This window comes from Neophocaena asiaeorientalis, unplaced genomic scaffold, assembly GCF_003031525.2.
Source record: "Neophocaena asiaeorientalis asiaeorientalis breed wild unplaced genomic scaffold, Neophocaena_asiaeorientalis_V1.1 scaffold322, whole genome shotgun sequence".
NCBI classification, from domain to species: Eukaryota; Metazoa; Chordata; class Mammalia; order Artiodactyla; family Phocoenidae; genus Neophocaena; species Neophocaena asiaeorientalis.
The window spans coordinates 1,506,058-1,523,615 of NW_020185329.1; the positions used below are offsets into that span (position 1 = coordinate 1,506,058).

The 17,558-nt window shown below is 40.3% G+C and overlaps 1 protein-coding gene across 8 annotated transcripts in view; it reads left to right on the forward strand.

Moving 5' to 3' along the window:
- Nucleotides 1–17,558, forward strand: part of SLC14A2 (solute carrier family 14 member 2) — a 451,251-nt gene that overhangs the window by 254,943 nt on the left and 178,750 nt on the right. For 6 of the 8 annotated variants that reach the window (XM_024734703.1, XM_024734699.1, XM_024734698.1 and 3 more), the window contains exon 3: nucleotides 188–279. The gene's annotated coding sequence lies outside the window, so the exon portion shown is untranslated. Of the gene's footprint in view, nucleotides 1–187; nucleotides 284–1,138; nucleotides 1,262–17,558 lie in introns of all 8 variants that reach the window. The other 2 variants (XM_024734697.1, XM_024734700.1) reach the window with 2 other exon arrangements.

The following is a 17,558-nucleotide window of genomic DNA, read 5'->3' on the forward strand; positions in this document are numbered from 1 at the left end:
TTACGTCTGGATAGTGGGATCACAGAAGAGTTTTATATCTTTTTTCTAATGTGTATTTTCTACATTTTCTAAAATGAACGTGTACTGCTTACAATTTTAAAAAGAGTAAATGTTATTAAATTTAAAAACAAAGCAATTTGAATTCTCTAGACTTCTTGTTTCTGACCTCCACTGTCTATCTTTACAGGACTGTTTCTTGCTTACTGCTTGAAGTCAACTAATTAGAAGTTCACAAGACTCTCTACAAAACCCATTAATCTCACTGTGACCAAGGAAATTGTGAGTACGTTCTAGAACTTGTTGCTGTCTCTGTGTCTTCTAAAACAGCTGTTACCACCTGTAATGCTACCATGGAAAACTAAAATTATTTTTCCCCTCTGAGGGCACTAGGGCCAATGGGAACTGTGATTGACCCAAAAGAGCCGGGTCCTGTGAAAATCTTTTTCCCCACAAGCCTGTGTCTTAACAGCTCAAGTCTGGTTGCTTCCAGATACGAGCTAGTTTGATCATGTGGCAGCCATCTTCTCTGCAAAATTCTAAAGAGATAGGTTCTATTTACATGTAAAAAATAGATGAACAGATCTGACACTGCTGAACATATTTGCAAGTTTGAAAAGGGGGAGGGGCTGGGTGAGTGAGAAGATAAAGTCATTAATAATCCCCACACTTCATTAGTTTTCCTGCCTCACGCCACCAGGAGGGCCTGAGTTGGGATGCCACTGGTTCAGGGTTGGAATTATGTCTCCAGCAATGTAAATGTTATCTTAAGGTCACTTACTGATGAAAACTACTGTTTTGCCAAACATAGATTTATTGGTTTCTTGACAAGCAGACCAGCTGCTCTACAACTATATAGAGCACAAAGAAAGCTGCTTAAGATGGGTGATGTGGTGTCCACAGGGAAGGAAGTCAATGGTTTCCAAGATGGCAGGGGACTGGGACCAGGTCTGAGGTACTGGTGGATCCCTTTTCACTGGAATCTATAGTACAATAGCTAGTATAATAGATAACACTCAAATCTTGGTGCTTTAACAGAATAGATTCATTGTTCCCTAATATAAGACCCAAATGAGAGTTTGTCAAAGCAATGATTCAGAAACCGAGATGCCTCCTATCTTGTGGCTTCACCGTCTTCTAGGGTCTTTGAAGTTTATGCTGGATCTTCTGCATCTACCTGGTTGACAGGAAAGAAGAAAGTGAGAATGGCACACCCACTTCCTACCCACCTTGGCCTACAATTGACACACATCACATCCCATTGGTGAGAACTAGTCACATGGGCCTCACCTTGATGAAAGAGTCCTTGGGTTAATTCCTGGCTGGCAGCCACTTCCCCAAAACTCCACTTTGTGGTGGGAGAACACACAGCATGGGCTCTGTCAGGAAAAATCATAGTGCTAGAAAGTTCTTGCTGAGGATATTCTTAGTGGGCATTCATGCATCAATCATAGAGCAGGGATTAGTTGACATATCAATGACTCTTTGCATAGTGGATCATTCTGCCTTATATGAAGTAACTTCTAATGCGAACCATACTTCCTTCTCATGATTAAGACACACAACAAGCCACTGTAACAAGGCTCTAAAGGGTCAAGGTTGTCCTATACTGGAAGTGCTAGGTGTGCCTGCCAACACTAGAAGGCCGCAGAAGCCACTGAGGGCTCAAGATAACAGTTTTAAAACCACAGTTCTGTCCCTCTTAGTTTTTTGCCTTAGATTTTTGTTGTGTAATGTGAAAATAACATGGTCTAGCTCTTAGGATCTTTGTAAAGCCCCAATGAATTAATTCAAGAAAGGACACAGTACACATTTTCTCAACACCAGCAACTTCTCCAACAAGCATCCCTACATGATGAATAATCTCAGAAGTGCCTTCCCAGCACTACCACAATTGCTGATTCTTGTGATATCGTTGTTAGTACTAGGCTTCACTTACAATGATAGCACCATCAATAAAGTCATAACATTTCTCTCCCATGACAACCTTATAGAGTTATAGGAAAGGAGACTTACTGTTACCACCCATTTCACTGGTGAGAGAACTGAGCCTCATGGAGCCTAAGTGATAATCACCAAGATCACATTATAGCCCAGTCAGAGACACCAGTTGGCTCTCAAACCCGGATTTTTTAGATCAAAATTATACTACTACACCAAATGTAACATGAGATCTTGTTGGAATGACTGGAATCATTGAGGAGACCTAGTCTCACCCTTCATTGTTCAGATGAGTTGGGGATGCCTTTGAGGGTTTTTCCTTTTTGTACCACTGGCCTCAGGTTGTCTTGTCTCCTTCAAGGTTAGTCAATCTAATTGCACCTGGGTTGGGGGATGAGGGTAGGAACAAGTAGCAATGGTGTTGGTGATGTCGTTTTACAGAGGCCATGATGTGCAAGGCTCCTGGCAGTTGCTCCAAGCAACATGAGTGGGGCCAGGAAGGAGGCAGAAGGTGTGCTTTTCCTCCACTCTGATAAAGGTGGACACATCATCGGCCAGCATCACCAACCCCAATGAGACGGGTAACAGCCTGGAATCCACTTCTAGGTTTCTTAGGATTTTCTTTCTCATCCATTCAACTCTTTGGCCTTTCCGCAGCTAACTTTAATGACTAATTTTTAGTGACTTTATTCTTTCTATTGAGAGCAAAGAAAGAACTGTTTCTGGTGGCCTTAGGTTTGCAGTATAAGGTCCTTGGAGACAGGGTTTGACCTTGCTTTGGGTGACCCAACTGCCAGGAAGAGTGAGCTATAGTAGACTTGGATCTTTGTGTAGAGAGCATCCCCAGGCCCAGGCCAGCTGTGACTCTGACAACAGGAGGGTCATTTAGACTCTGTAAGACAGGGCTCCTTCATCTGTCCAATCAGGTGGATGATGCCTGCCCTCTCCACCTCCCCCACTTTCTTAGGGAAATACTGAGAACTTGGGGCTCAAACAACTAAATAGACAGAAAGTGCTTTGAAAAACAACATGCTAGATAAATGCGGCAAAGAGTCATCATTATCACCGTGCTATTGCCATTATTATTTTGAGGTCAGCTCAGCTTTTCTTAACACAGAACACTTAATCAACTGGCAACTGTATTGGTTTCCCACAAGGAGGTTGAAGGGGCCAAGTGAGGTTTTATTTTTATCCCATTTTAGAGTCCAGTTTTTTTCCATCATAACAACTATGTCTAGTGGGTTTATAAGTATTTTAATTACAGACACATTTTATTATACTTACTCCTAACAAAAATCAGGCTAAGGACATTTTTTTAAATTCTAAAAATGGTGGATTTCCCTAAAGGCTGAGTTAACTTTTACCAACAGCTAGAACACTGCTACCTTAGATTGCACCTGTAAGCTTGGTACCTACTTTTAATGAACAATTTTCAGCATAAACAAAAAAATTTTAATTACACATGCAGGTTCACTAGTGAGAGAAAAATGACAAAATCCACTGGTCATCAAGGTTTGGTTCATAAATTGTTCACCAACTGAGATGCCTTTTTCGTATGGTTATGAAGAGTTATGGGAAGAAGAAATTTAGAAATCAGTGTGAAGACAGACTAGACCGGTCAGAATGGCCATCATCAAAAAATCTAGAAACAATAAATGCTGGAGAGGGCGTGGAGAAAAGGGAACACTCTTGCACTGTTGGTGGGAATGTAAATTGATACAGCCACTATGGAGAACAGTATGGAGGTTCTTTAAAAAACTAAAACTAGAACTACCATATGACCCAGCATTCCCACTACTGGGCATATACCCTGAGAAAACCATAATTCAAAAAGAGTCATGTACCAATATGTTCATTGCAGCTCTATTTACAACAACCAGGACATGGAAGCAACCTAAGCGTCCATCAACAGAGGAATGGATAAAGAAGATGTGGCACATATATACAATGGAATATTATTCAGCCATAAAAAGCAGTGAAAGTGAGTTATTTGTAGTGAGGTGGATGGACCTAGAGTCTGTCATACAGAGTAAAGTAAGTCAGAAAGAGAAAAACAAATACCGTATGCTAACACATATATATAGAATCTAAGAAAAAAACAAAGTCATGAAGAACCTAGGGGTAAGACGGGAATAAAGACACAGACCTACTAGAGGTATGGACTTGAGGATATGGGGAGGGGGACGGGTAAGCTGTGACAAAGTGAGAGAGTGACATGGACATATATACACTACCAAACGTAAAATAGATAGCTAGTGGGAAGTAGCCGCATAGCACGGGGAGATCAGCTCGGTGTTTTGTGACCACCTAGAGGGGTGGGATAGGGAGGGTGGGAGGGGGGCAGACGCAAGAGGGAAGAGATATGGGAACATATGTATATGTATAACTGATTCACTTTGTTATAAAGCAGAAACTGACATACCATTGTAAAGCAATTATACTCCAATAAAGATGTTAAAAAAAATAGACAAGCAAACAATGTCTCATTAGAAGGAAAAGATAAATTTTGCAAAGTAGGGAATCTAGGCTTAAGGGCCATAAAATGTCAAGTTAGAAGGGGTTTTGCAAGCATATGGCCCAAATTAAGCATTTTACAGAGAGAACTAAAGCTCACACAGGTGAAGTACACAACAAGGCCACACAAGTGAGCAAGTATTTATTAACATGACCCCTAAGGTTATAATAGTTTCCTGTTGTAACACATTTCACAAATTTAGTGGCTTAAAGCAACACAAATTTATTATCTTACAGTTTTGTAGGTCAGAGGTCTTACACGGGTCTCACTGGGTTAAAACAAAGTGTCAGTGGTGCGTGCTGTGCTCTTTTCTGGAGACTCTTGGGAGGATCCATTTCCTTGCCCTTTCCAGCTTCTAGAAGCTGCCTGCTTTCCTTAGCTTGTAGCCTCATCCTCCACCTTCAAAGCCAACAATGTTCCATCTCCCTGATTTTTTTCTGTCGTCACATCTTGACCACAGTAAGGAAAGGTTCTCTGCTTTTAAGGTGATAAAACTGGGTCCAGTTGAATAATCCAGGATAATCTCCCTATCTCAAGGTCAGTAACCTTACTCGCACCTGCAAAGTCTCTCTTACCATAGAAGGTAACACATTCACAGGTTCTTGGAGATTAGGGTGGACATCTTTGTGTGGGGATGGGCATTATGTTTCCTACCATAGGGAGGATGAATTTACAGAGAAAGGAGGTGGTGAGTCAATGGAGAGTTTGGCTTGTTGAGCAAGAAAATAACTGTGGGCACATACTGCAGTGTCTCCAGAGAATTTGACTTGAGATGGAGACTTGTGCATAAGAAGTAAGAGAGTTCAAAGAGTCAGCTCCTGCAGGGGAAGGGAAGGAGGCAGAAATGAGCAGAGGGAGGGGCTGTAGGCTTGTCACAAAGCCTCAGCTGACCTCATGGGGATCCCTAAAATGAAATGGTCTTTCAGAGTTGTCATAAGGGGCTGTACCTTTAAACTCTTTTCGCTCTGATTGCTGTGACTACATCAAGCAGTCATGGGATGTAAGCTGCCCCAAGGAGGGGTTGTGACCTTGGGCAGGTCAGCTCTTTTCTGATGGGGAAACTCCCAGTAGCTGGCAGAATTTGTCCTTTATTCATGAAGGAGAGTCTAAATATACAATCACAGCTTCTACTAGAACACCTATTCCTAAGTTTTACGTCCACATTTGAAACAAAATAATAAAGTCAGCTGTGGTCTGTTTGAGAGATTTCACAAAGTGGTCCTAGACTCAGAACTTACAAATCAAAAAGAAAAGAGTCACATGCTTCATCTACAGTTTAAAGCTAAACAAGACGATGTATGGAAGGAGAGCCTAAATCTTGACTTTGCATCAACATGGGAGCCAGAGCAGGCAGGTGTCTCATGCGGATAGAAGAATGAGATTCAGTCACGAATGGTATGGACCCCAGAGGAAAGGCAGACAGATCATGAGTTCTGGAGACTAGGATCCAAACCCAGGTAAAAAATCCAGGATGCTGCCCAAACCACAGCAGAAAGGTGGACACTGTCAGATGCTAAGGCAAGTGTAGTAAAACTGACATAGACTTAGAAGGATTCCAGCAACGTCTGGCAGAGACTGTTGGTGAAAACAGTAGAGTCCAGCATTAGCCATGAAAGTGGCTAGAGAATGGGTAAGAAATTCTGTTTCACAAGAACTGAGGAAAAGGCAAGAACCCAATTACCAAGGAAAAGGGCATGCTGTATCTAGATTAAGCAGGCGGGTTACAGTTTCATGTCATCTAGCCCATGAATGTCATTTGGCCCAAGCTCAAGTCTGATTTTGGCACAGGAGCAAAAGATGTTCCAGTTGTCTGAGTAGCAAGGGTTAGAGAGATGCTGGGGCACTACCATATGCTCACTCCAAGGGAAATCCTTTCACAGAATATCGGGGCTGAGCTTTATGTTCATTTTACCAAATGGTATCTGTGAGAAGGGTACGAAGACTAGTGTGTTCCTACCCTTGAACCCTGGAGGCTCTTACTTTCTCAAGTCAGTACTGAGCCCAGCACATGCCTCAGAGCAGCTCTGCCTTGTTGTGCAGACGGACATCTTGCACTCCCAACCACCTCCACTTCTTCACACATTCAAGCTGCAAAGTCTAAAGGGAGTGTTATTTAAGAAAGAGACGTCCTGCATCTTCTAGAAGACTGTGTAGGTACTGTATTGGGTCAACCATACTTACAGAAAAAATGGGTTTGAATCTCCTACATGCCTTGATCCAAGTGGTGGGAGCAAAGTACTTCAACACTTTAAACATCACTGCCTTCCTGTAAGTCCTCTTTCACATGTAAACATCAGCAACAACACTAATAATAACTCCTTCTGATTATTATAAGGCTTCACATTTTACCGAGTACTTTCATCTGCATTATTTCTTTCGAATTTCACAAAACTAGCTCAGGGAGGGAATTATTATGCCTTTTGTAGAGATGAATAAATTGAGATCAAAGAGTTTGAGTGTCTTATCTTAAGTCACAAAGTTAGAGTCTAAAATTGGACCCAGGCTTTATGAATCCAAGTTGCTTCTGATCCATTATCATAATAAGTCTACCCCAATAGAAGACCTCTGTGTTTCACGACCATGGAAGTTTGCAAGAAAGAAGAGTCAGGAAGGGTAGAGAAAGCAGAAAGCTGATGGCAAAACAGTCTGACTTTTGTTTCAAGTCAATCCTGAGATTATTGTTTTTAACTCTTTTTTACTTTACCACAGTGTTTTATCTGTTCAAAGCATTCTCACACCCTTATCTCATTTGATCAGCTTAGGACTTCAGTGAGGTAGGCAGAACAGATCTGACAGATGAGAAACTAAAACCCAGAGAGGTTAGATGACTCACCCAAGAACAGATGGCTATCTGGTGACAGGATTGGAGCTGGCATCCAGATCTTTGGAATGGAGATGAGTGGAAGAAACAAACATACCTGCTGAAAGAGGTGGGAAGGAAGCATTCCATTAAAAGGTCAATCAAAATCATATGCATCTCACAATGTATTAAGCCAAACCATCATGCTGTACACCTTAAACTTATAGTGATGTATGACAGTTATATCTCAATAAAACTAGAGAAAAAATTTAAATCATATGAAAGTAAAAAAGGCCAAGAATAGCCAAAAGAATTTTGAGAAAGAATACAAAGAAAAGGGACTTATGTTGCAGACATCAAAACACACAATACAACAGTGATGGAAATGTAGAGATACAGAGACTAATGGAATAAACTAGAAAGTCCAGAAAGAGACCCATGCATTTTTGGAGACAGGGGTGATTACAAATGAGTAGGCAAAGAATGGACTGTTTGATATACAGTGTCACAACAAATGGCTCACCATGTTGGAAAATTAACATTGGAGCTCTATCACATATGCAAAATAACACAAAATATTGCAAGTAAACTCCAGATGGATTTAAATCTAAAAGTTAAAAAAAATTTAATTATTAGAAGAAAATTCAGGAAGATATTTTTATATCAAATCAGAAAAGGATTTCTTAATATTCAAATAAAGCACAAAAGAGAAAGGTAAATAAATTGGATTACATTAAAATTTAAGAATTCTATATGATCAAAGACTCCGTGAACAAAGCCTAAAGACAAGTGAGAGTCTTGGAGGAGGAATTTGCAATGCATTTGACCAACAAAGGATTAATATTTAAAATATGTAAGGAAAACACTACAATAAGTAAAAGACAAACAGCCCAATAGACAGAAAAAATATAAAAATTGTTCACAGAAATGTAAATCAAAATGGCCTAAAAATATATTAAAACATGCTTTGCCTAATTAATAATCAGGGAAATGCCAATTAAAGCAGAGAAATACCATTTCACACTTATCCAATTGTCCAAAATTAAACAGTTCAACAGTGCCAAGTTTTCACAAGAAATGAGCACAGTCATTTTGGAGGGAGTGCAAATTGTTTAAACTCCTTTAGAGAGAGATTTGGAAATACCTTGCTAAAATGAAGATATGTGTCTCTATAACAGCTAGTTTTACATCTAATGTATGTATCCTAGAAAAACTCTCTCCTATGTGTAATGACATGTAAAAGAATGTTTATTATTGCATTGTTGCAATATTGAAAATTTTAAAACAATCTAAATGCTCATCAATAGGGCAATGGAAAATCAGCGGACATTTCATAGCTGTGAGCCTTCCAAATTGAGTGAAAAGAATCAACTCTTATTACTATATCATTTATATACACGTTTAAAACATACAAAGCAATGTTGTCTGTTACTTACGGATTTAAACATACGTGGGGTAAAAGCATAAAAACAGAAAGAACCATACAAGTTCAGGAGGCTGGTTTCCTGGAAGAAGGGGGAAGAAAATAGGCTCAAGGACAGTACAAAGAGGGTTCAACTCAACCTATAATGTTTTATTTCTTTAATAAAAAAAATAACTAAACCTAATTCCACCAAGATGTGAACATTATAACATTCTGTGCTGTGGGTATTGAGTGTTTGATGTAGTAAACAATTCAAGAAAGACAAAGTTATTCAGCAGCAGCCTCTCTTTCCTCCAGTGGAAATGAAAAGGCAGTGGGGAGCATGAGTCTGCAGGAAACAGAGCTGACAGCTTTGAAAATTATTTTGGCTTTGGGTTTCTGCTCATGCACACACACCAAGACAGTTCCACACACAACAGCAGTAGGGTCATACAGGAAGCACTGCCAAGCAAGATAGTCAAGACACACAGGGGCCCCCACCAGCCCAGCTCTGCCAGGACATCAAGAACAGCATTCTGTGGCTAGGAATCGGGCCCAGGAATGATAATGGCTTAATTACAATAGGAGAGTATTTCTCCCAACTTTAAAGAATTCAGAGGTAGGCAGTCCGGAGCTAATATGATGGCTGCACAATATCTCCAGGACGCAGGTTCTTTCAGTCTTTCTGCCTTGCTACCCCTAGTTACATGAGTTCCAACTCCAAGGCCACTTTATGATCTGAGACGAACCTGCAGCTAAAAGCCATGCAGATGGGAAGCAGGAAGAAGTGGGGGGTGGGAAGGTCAAAATGGTTCCTACCGGCTTTCTGTATGCCTCTAAAAATTCTTTCTTAAAAATCCTTAACTTTCATGGACATTGTATTGGCCATCCCTAACCCCAAGGGAGGCTAGGAAATGTTTCCTTTAATCTGATCAGCAATGTGCCCAGCTAAAAAGTTTGCTAAGGGAGTATTGCTAAGGAAGAAAGGGGGATGACTACTTAGCAGCTAGCAGCGGCTGCCACAGCCAGTAGTGACTCATTGCATGCCCATGGACAAGAGCTTGCCTACTCTGGACATTGCTTTCCTGTCCATGCAAGAAAGACTAAATGATGGTTTCCTTAGTGGAGCCAATCATCTTTGCCATTCATCACTTCACACTTTAGCCAAACTTCTACTTGGGTCAATTATACTTGAAGCCCTTGTCTCCCATTTACTCATTTACCTTTCACCCCACCCCCCACCCCGGAATAGATTTGAATTGAGCTGGTAACCTTTTTCTCCCCCCCTAGTTTTGGTTCTGCATTTATTCTTCACACTTCCCACTCTTTAGGAATTGCAACTTCTCTTCCATGTCCATCAACTGCTAGAAATACCCATATTCTAACTTTCTAACTCACTTCTTCCAAGGAGCCCTCCCTGGCTTAGTTAGGCATCCTCCCTGAGACCACTTTATCCCACTGTCCATTGTCGATAGCATATCTTTCACTCAGAGAATCAAATACTTTTATTAAGGATGAACCTTAGACCATCTGGCCCAGTGACACACAACTTTTTTCTTCAGAGCCCTTCAAGTGAAAACTTATGTGATAAGTTTATTATCCAAGATAATGGATAAAATGAATAAAATGATAGGGTAAGGTGGAGGAGCCCCAAGTCTTTTCAGAACACACTCTGAAAAGAAAATATCTTGCCCTCTTTTTATGAATGAAGATATTGTTGCTATAGACAGAATTGAATTGTCCCTGGTCATGCAGCTCTTAACAAGAACAGTAATAACAACAGCATTAGCTAACATTCACCCTCTGTGTCAGGCACTTTTCTGAGTACTTAAGTAGATTAATTAAACTTTGTGATAAACGAAAGTTACTCAGCTAGTCAAGGACAGAGCCAAGATTTGAACCAGGCATTCTGACTCCAGAGACTGTGCTCGGAACCACTATTCTATAGGCACCACAGAGCTCAAATAAGAATTCTAGTCTTCTGACTCCTAGGCCAAAATTCTCTTACTTGAGTTGCTTTCTACTAATTTCTTAGTTATAGATTCTCCTTAACCTCACTTTCCTCTGTGCCTCATTTCTATTTTTTTCCTACACATACGAGGCATTTAATGAAGGTTGTTTTTCTGTTTTGTTTTTTGTTTTCTGTTGTTTGTGGTACGCGGGCCTCTCACTGTTGTGGCCTCTCCCGTTGCAGAGCACAGGCTCTGGATGCTCAGGCTCAGCGTCCATGTCTCACGGGCCCAGCCGCTCCGCGGCATGTGGGATCTTTCCGGACCGGGGCACAAACCTGTGTCCCCTGCATCGGCAGGCGGACTCTCAACCACTGCGCCACCAGGGAAGCCCTGATGAAGGTTTTTGATAAACTAACTGAGCTCAGTGAACAGAACCCAGCTACCCCTTCCTTGCATGATGCTTTGATGTTGACTTGGCCAATAAGGCCAATGGATAAGAACTAATGGAAACATCATGCCACGTCCTTGGTCATCTGAACAGAAAGCCATGCTCCCACCAAATTATGTCTGCAGAGAGGAAAGGCGAGGAACTCAGATGAATGTTCTGTGCACTCTCATCTTTTAAGTCAAGTCCTAACAGGGCAGAAAGTGGCGTACCTTGTCGGTGTCCTACACTTCTTTCCCTAGACTGGTGCTATCAGAAAGGCCATCCAGGGACCAGACAGAAGAGAGCTGGGTGACTACTTGTAAAGCCAAAGTCCACTCTTCTATTGGGCAATTGAACTCTCCAGGAGAAATCACACACTCCCAAGTTGTACAGGTGCCACTGTACATTCATGCTCCCACCCTCAGCTCTGTTTGATGTCCTTCCTCACGTCCACAGTCCCCATCATTAACCCTGCCAAAACCACACACACTGCTCCTTGTTCCTCCCTCAGTTACCAGCATCATCTACCCACTTGATCAGACCAAAACCCGGGGTCATCTCAGACTCCTCTCTCTCCCCGCCCACCATCACTGACACAGTCACTAAGCCTTATTGTTCCTATTCCCTTCACATCTCTCCCATCTGTCCATTGCCCTCCTGTAGTCTTGGCTTTAATTTCTTTCCAAGCTAATGCTCTCCCATCCATTCTTGGCATAACAGAGCCAAAGCTTTCTAAAACAGAATCGGATCATGTCTCACACACACACACACACACACACACACACACACACACACACACACACACCCTTTCTTAATGCTTCTCTATAGACTTTGGGATAAAGTCAAAACTTCTAAAACAGAAAGTCAGGTCCTTCAATATCTGGCCACCACTTTCCTCCCAACTTCATCTTTTATCCCTTGGATCCCCTTGAGGTATCATGCTCAAATCATGGTTTTTCCAAAATGCATTGTGAGCTCCCTGAGTTGTGGACCTTTGCATGGGCTGCTTCCTCTGTCTGATACCCTCTTTGTCCCCACTGATTGATCAATATTTGTCAAATGCATGAATGACTTTGGGGATAGGGGAACAGGAAGAAATGAAGGATGGACAGAGGAGGGATAAAAGTGGCAAAAAGAGAACCCAGGCATGTGGAAGGAGGAAGAAATTTTGGTCAAAGTAAGAAATTTTTTTTTTAATTTCAAAGGCAGAGGTCTAAGAGCATTATTTCTAAGATCCTGGTAGCATATTTCTATTTTCAACCAACTGGAGGGAACAAATTTCATTTGACTGATCCCCAATAACCACTATAGAACTCAAAAAGCCACCCAGCCACCTGGTGACCTACAGAAACAGGTGAGGAGTTGAAGACTTGAAGACAGGTCAGAGGAACAGTGACTAAAGCCAACGCCCAGTCTCAGCCCCAACCCTGGGATTCTGTCAATGTACATTTCTGCTGGGACAGAGATCACCTTGCCATCTTACTGAAGTGAGTCATTTCTACTTCTTCTCTTGTCCTCTCCATGACACACTAGGAAAGGCACACTCATTAATAACTTGGCTCCAGCTCTTGAGGGATTCCGATCATTTAGGTATGATGATTCATAAGAGAGGTCAACCAAATTGAGGACTAAACTTGTAGAATAATTAGTATCTGCCATATGGCAGCCCAGAGCCCAGAGAGGAGCATGGAAGGGACATGCAATGCCTATGACTTGAGACCAAGTGCCAGTCTCCCAGGATCTGGGGAAGATTCAGATCACAAGTCTGACCAGCTTGCTGACATCTTGAAGGCCACCCAAAGGCACTTTATTAACTGATATGAGCAAAGACCAGCTGAGGCTCCGTGTGGCAACACTAGTTTCCTGAGGAACAGTGTTTCATGCATTACATGGTGATCTATCTCCAAACCAGACAGTCAAAGCAGGAAGATGAATGAGCGAGACCGTTCCCATCCCCAAGGACAACCTGATCCCTGATAGTATCAGCAGATGTGAGCAAACCTAGTTCTTCATATGTATCATTTATTCCATGCACACGACACTCATGAGAGGAGAAGTATTAACCCTTTTTATACAAAAAGGTTGGAAATTCAGAAAAGTTAAACATTCTGAAGGTCACCAAGTTAGTGGCAGAGCCAGACGTAAACCACTCTGAATATCAGCACAGTTCACATCCTCTTCCACACTTCCCTTCCCTTCAAACATCTAAAGCATGTCAGCATTGTAAGGGGCTTCAGGGGCTGGAGGTAGGAGGAAGGAGCACAGTGGTTGGTGACAGAGGCGGAATGTGAGCCTGGATTTCTTGGCTCACAGTTCAGCTCTTCTCTCACATATATTCAACAATTAATTTAACAAATGTGTATTGAGCCCTTACCACAGGGCAGGCACAGTATGAGGCCACTGAGGATACAGCAGGTTGAAAACAGAAAGCGTCTCATTTCCCACGGAGCCCACATTCCACTGAAAAGACAAACATACATAAATTATCCATCAGATGAGGGCAATTATGTCCTATGCAGAATGATAATGCAGAGTGAGTAGGGCAGAGAGCAATGGGTGAGAGAAAGGGACATTATCTTTTTTTTTAACATCTTTATTGGAGTATGATTGCTTTACAATGTTATGTTAGTTTCTGCGGTATAACAAAGTGAATCAGCTATATGTATACATATATGCCCATAACCCCTCCCTCTCATGTTTCCCTTACACCCTCCCTATCCCTCCCCTCGAGGTGGTCACAAAGCACGGAGCTGCCCTCCCTGTGTTATATGGCTGCTACCCACTAGCTATCTTTTTTTTTTTTTAGCTATCTATTTTACATCTGGTAGTTTACATATGTCCATGTCACTCTCTCACTTCGACCCAGCTTACCCTTCCCCCTCCCAATGTCCTCAATTCGATTCTCTACTTCTGAGTCTTTATTCCTGTCCTGTCCCTTGTTTTTTAGATTCCATATATATGTGTCAGCATACAGTATTTGTTTTTCTCTTTCTGACTTACTTCACTCTGTATGACAGACTCTAGGTCCATCCACCTCACTACTAATAACTCAATTTCGTTTCCCTTTATGGCTGAGTAATATTCCATTATATACATGTGCCATATCTTCTTTATCCGTTCATCTGTTGATGGACACTTAGGTTGATTCCATGTACTGGCTATTGTAAATAGTGCTGCAATGAACATTGTGGTATATGACTCTTTGAATTATAATATCTCAGGGTATATGCCCAGTAGTGGGATTGTTGGGTTGTGTGGTAGTTCTATTTTTAGTTTTTTAAGGAACCTCCGTACTGTTCTCCATAGTGGCTATATCAGTTTTCATTCCCACCAACAGTGCAAGAGTGTTCCCTTTTCTCCACACCTTCTCCAGCATTGGTCGTTTGTAGATTTTCTGATGATGCCCATTCTAACTGATGTGGGGTGATAGCTCATTGTAGTTTTGATTTCTATTTCTCTAATGATTAGTGATGTTGAGCATCCATTCATGTGTTTGTTGGCAATTTGTATATCTTTTTTAGATAAATGTCTATTTAGGTCTTCTGCCCATTCTTGGAATGGGTTGTTTGTTTTTTTGATATTGAGCTGCTTGTATATTTCAGAGATTAATCCTTTGTCAATTGCTTCATTTGCAAATATTTTCTCCCATTTTGAGGGTTGTCTTTTCATCTTGTTTATGGTTTCCTTTGCTATGAAAAAGCTTTTAAGTTTCATTAGGTTCAATTTGTTTATTTTTGTTTTTATTTCCATTTCGCAAGGAGGTGGGTCAAAAAGGATCTTGCTGTGATTTATGTCATACAGTGTTCTATGTTTTCCTCTTAGAGTTTTACAGTGTCTGGCCTTACTTTAAGGTCTTTCAACCATTTTGAGTTTATTTTTGTGTATGGTGTTAGGGAGTGTTTTAATTTCATTCTTTTACATGTAGCTCATGTAGTCCAGTTTTCCCAGCACCATTTATTGAAGAGGTTGTCTTTTCTCCATTGTGTATTCTTGCCCTCTTTATCATATGTGCGTGGGTTCATCTCTGGGATTTCTATCCTGTTCCATTGATCTATATTTTTGTTTTTGTGCCAGTACCACACCATCTTGATTACTGTAGCTTTGTAGTAGAGTCTGAAGTCCGGGAACCTGATTCCTCCAGTTCCGTTTTTCTTTCTCAAGATTGCTTTGACTATTTGGGGTCTTTTGTGTGTCCATAAAAATTGTGAAATTTTTTGTTCTACTACTGTGAAAAATGCCATTTGTAGTTTAATAGGGATTGCATTGAATCTGTAGATTGCTTTGGGTAGTAGAGTCATTTTCATAATATTGACTCTTCTAATCCAAGAACATGGTATATCTCTCCATCTGTTTGTATCATCTTTAATTTCTTTCATCAGTGTCTTATAGTTTTCTGCATATAGGTCTTTTGTCTCCTTAGGTAGGTTTATTCCTAGGTATTATATTCTTTTTGTTGCAATGGTAAATGGGAGTGTTTCCTTAATTTCTCTTTCAGATTTTTCATCATTAGTGTATAGGAATGCAAGAGATTTCTGTGCATTAATTTTGTACCCTGCTACTTTACCAAATTCATTGATTAGCTCTAGGAGTTTTCTGGTAGCATCTTTAGGATTCTCTATGTATAGTATCATGTCATCTGCAAACAGTGACTGTTTTACTTCCTCTTTTCCGATTTGGATTCCTTTTATTTCTTTTCCTTCTCCGATTGCTGTGGCTAAAACTGCCAAAACTATGCTGAATAAGCGTGGTGAGAGTAGGCAACCTTGTCTTGTTCCTGATCTTAGTGGAAATGATTTCAGTCTTTCACCATTGAGAACAATGTTGGCTGTGGGTTTGTCATATATGGCCTTTATTAGGTTGAGGTAAGTTCCCCCTATGCCTACTTTCTGGGGGGGTTTTATCATAAATGGGTGTTGAATTTTGTAAAAAGCTTTTTCTGCATCTGTTGAGATTATCATATGGTTTTTCTCCTTCAACTTGTTAATATGGTGTATCACATTGATTAATTTGCATATGTTGAAGAATCCTTGCATTCCTGGGATAAACCCTACTTGATCATGGTGTATGATCCTTTTAATATGCTGTTGGATTCTGTTTGCCAGTATTTTGTTGAGGAGTTTTGCATGTGTGTTCATCAGTGGTACTGATCTGTAGTTTTCTTTTGTTGTGACATCTTTGTCTGGTTTTGGTATCAGGGTGATGGTGGCCTCATAGAATGCGTTTGGGAGTGTTCCTTCCTCCCTCTGCTATATTTTGGAAGACTTTGAGAAGGATAGGTATTAGCTCTTCTCTAAATGTTTGATAGAATTTGCCTGTAAAGTCACCTGGTCTTGGGCTTTTGTTTTTCAGAAGATTTTTAATCACAGTTTCATTTCAGTGCTTGTGATTGGTCTGTTTATATTTTCTATTTCTTCCTGGTTCAGTCTCAGAAGCTTGTGCTTTTCTAAGAATTTTTCCATTTCTTCCAGGTTGTCAATTTTATTGGCATATAGTTGCTTGTAGTAATCTCTCATGATCCTTTGTATTTCTGCAGTGTCAGTTGTTACTTCTCCTTTTTCATTTCTAATTCTGGTGATTTGAGTCTTTTCCCCTTTTTTCTTGATGAGTCTGGCTAATGGTTTATCAATTTTGTTTAGCTTCTCAAAGAACCAGCTTTTAGTTTTATTGCTCTTTGCTATTGTTTCCTTCATTTCTTTTTCATTTATTTCTGATCTGATTTTTATGATTTCTTTACTTCTGCTAACTTTGGCTTTTTTGTTTTCTTCTTTCTCTAGTTGCTTTAGGTTTAAGGTTAGGTTGTTTATTTGAGATTATTCTTGTTTCTTGAGGTAGGATTGTATTGCTATAAACTTCCCTCTTATAACTGCTTTTGCTGCATCCCATAGGATTCAGGCTGTTGTTTTCTCATTGTCATTTGTTTCTAAGTATTTTTTGATTTCCTCTTTGATTTCTTCAGTGATCTCTTGGTTATTTAATAGTGTATTGTTTAGCCACCATGTGTTTGTACTTTTTACAGTTTTTTTTCCTATAATTAATATCTATTCTCATAGTGTTGTGGTTGGAAAAGACACCTGATATGATTTCAATTTTCTTAAATTTACCAAGGCTTGATTTGTGACCCAAGGTATGATCTATCCTAGAGAATGTTCTATGAGCACTTGAGAAGAATGTGTATTCTGTTGTTTTGGGATGGAATGTCCTATAAATATCAGTTAAGTCCATCTTGTTTAATGTGTCATTTAAAGCTTGTGTCTCCTTATTTATTTTCATTTTGGATTATCTGTCCATTGGAGAAAGTGGGGTGTTAAATTTCCCTACTATTATTGTGTTACTATTGATTTCCCCTTTTATGGCTGTTAGCATTTTCCTTATGTATTGAGGTGCTCCTCTGTTGTGTGCATAAATATTTACAATTATTATATCTTCTTCTTGGATTGATCCCTTGATCATTATGTAGTGTCCTTCTTTGTCTCATATAATAGTCTTTATTTTAAAGTCTATTTTGTCTGATATGAGAATTGCTA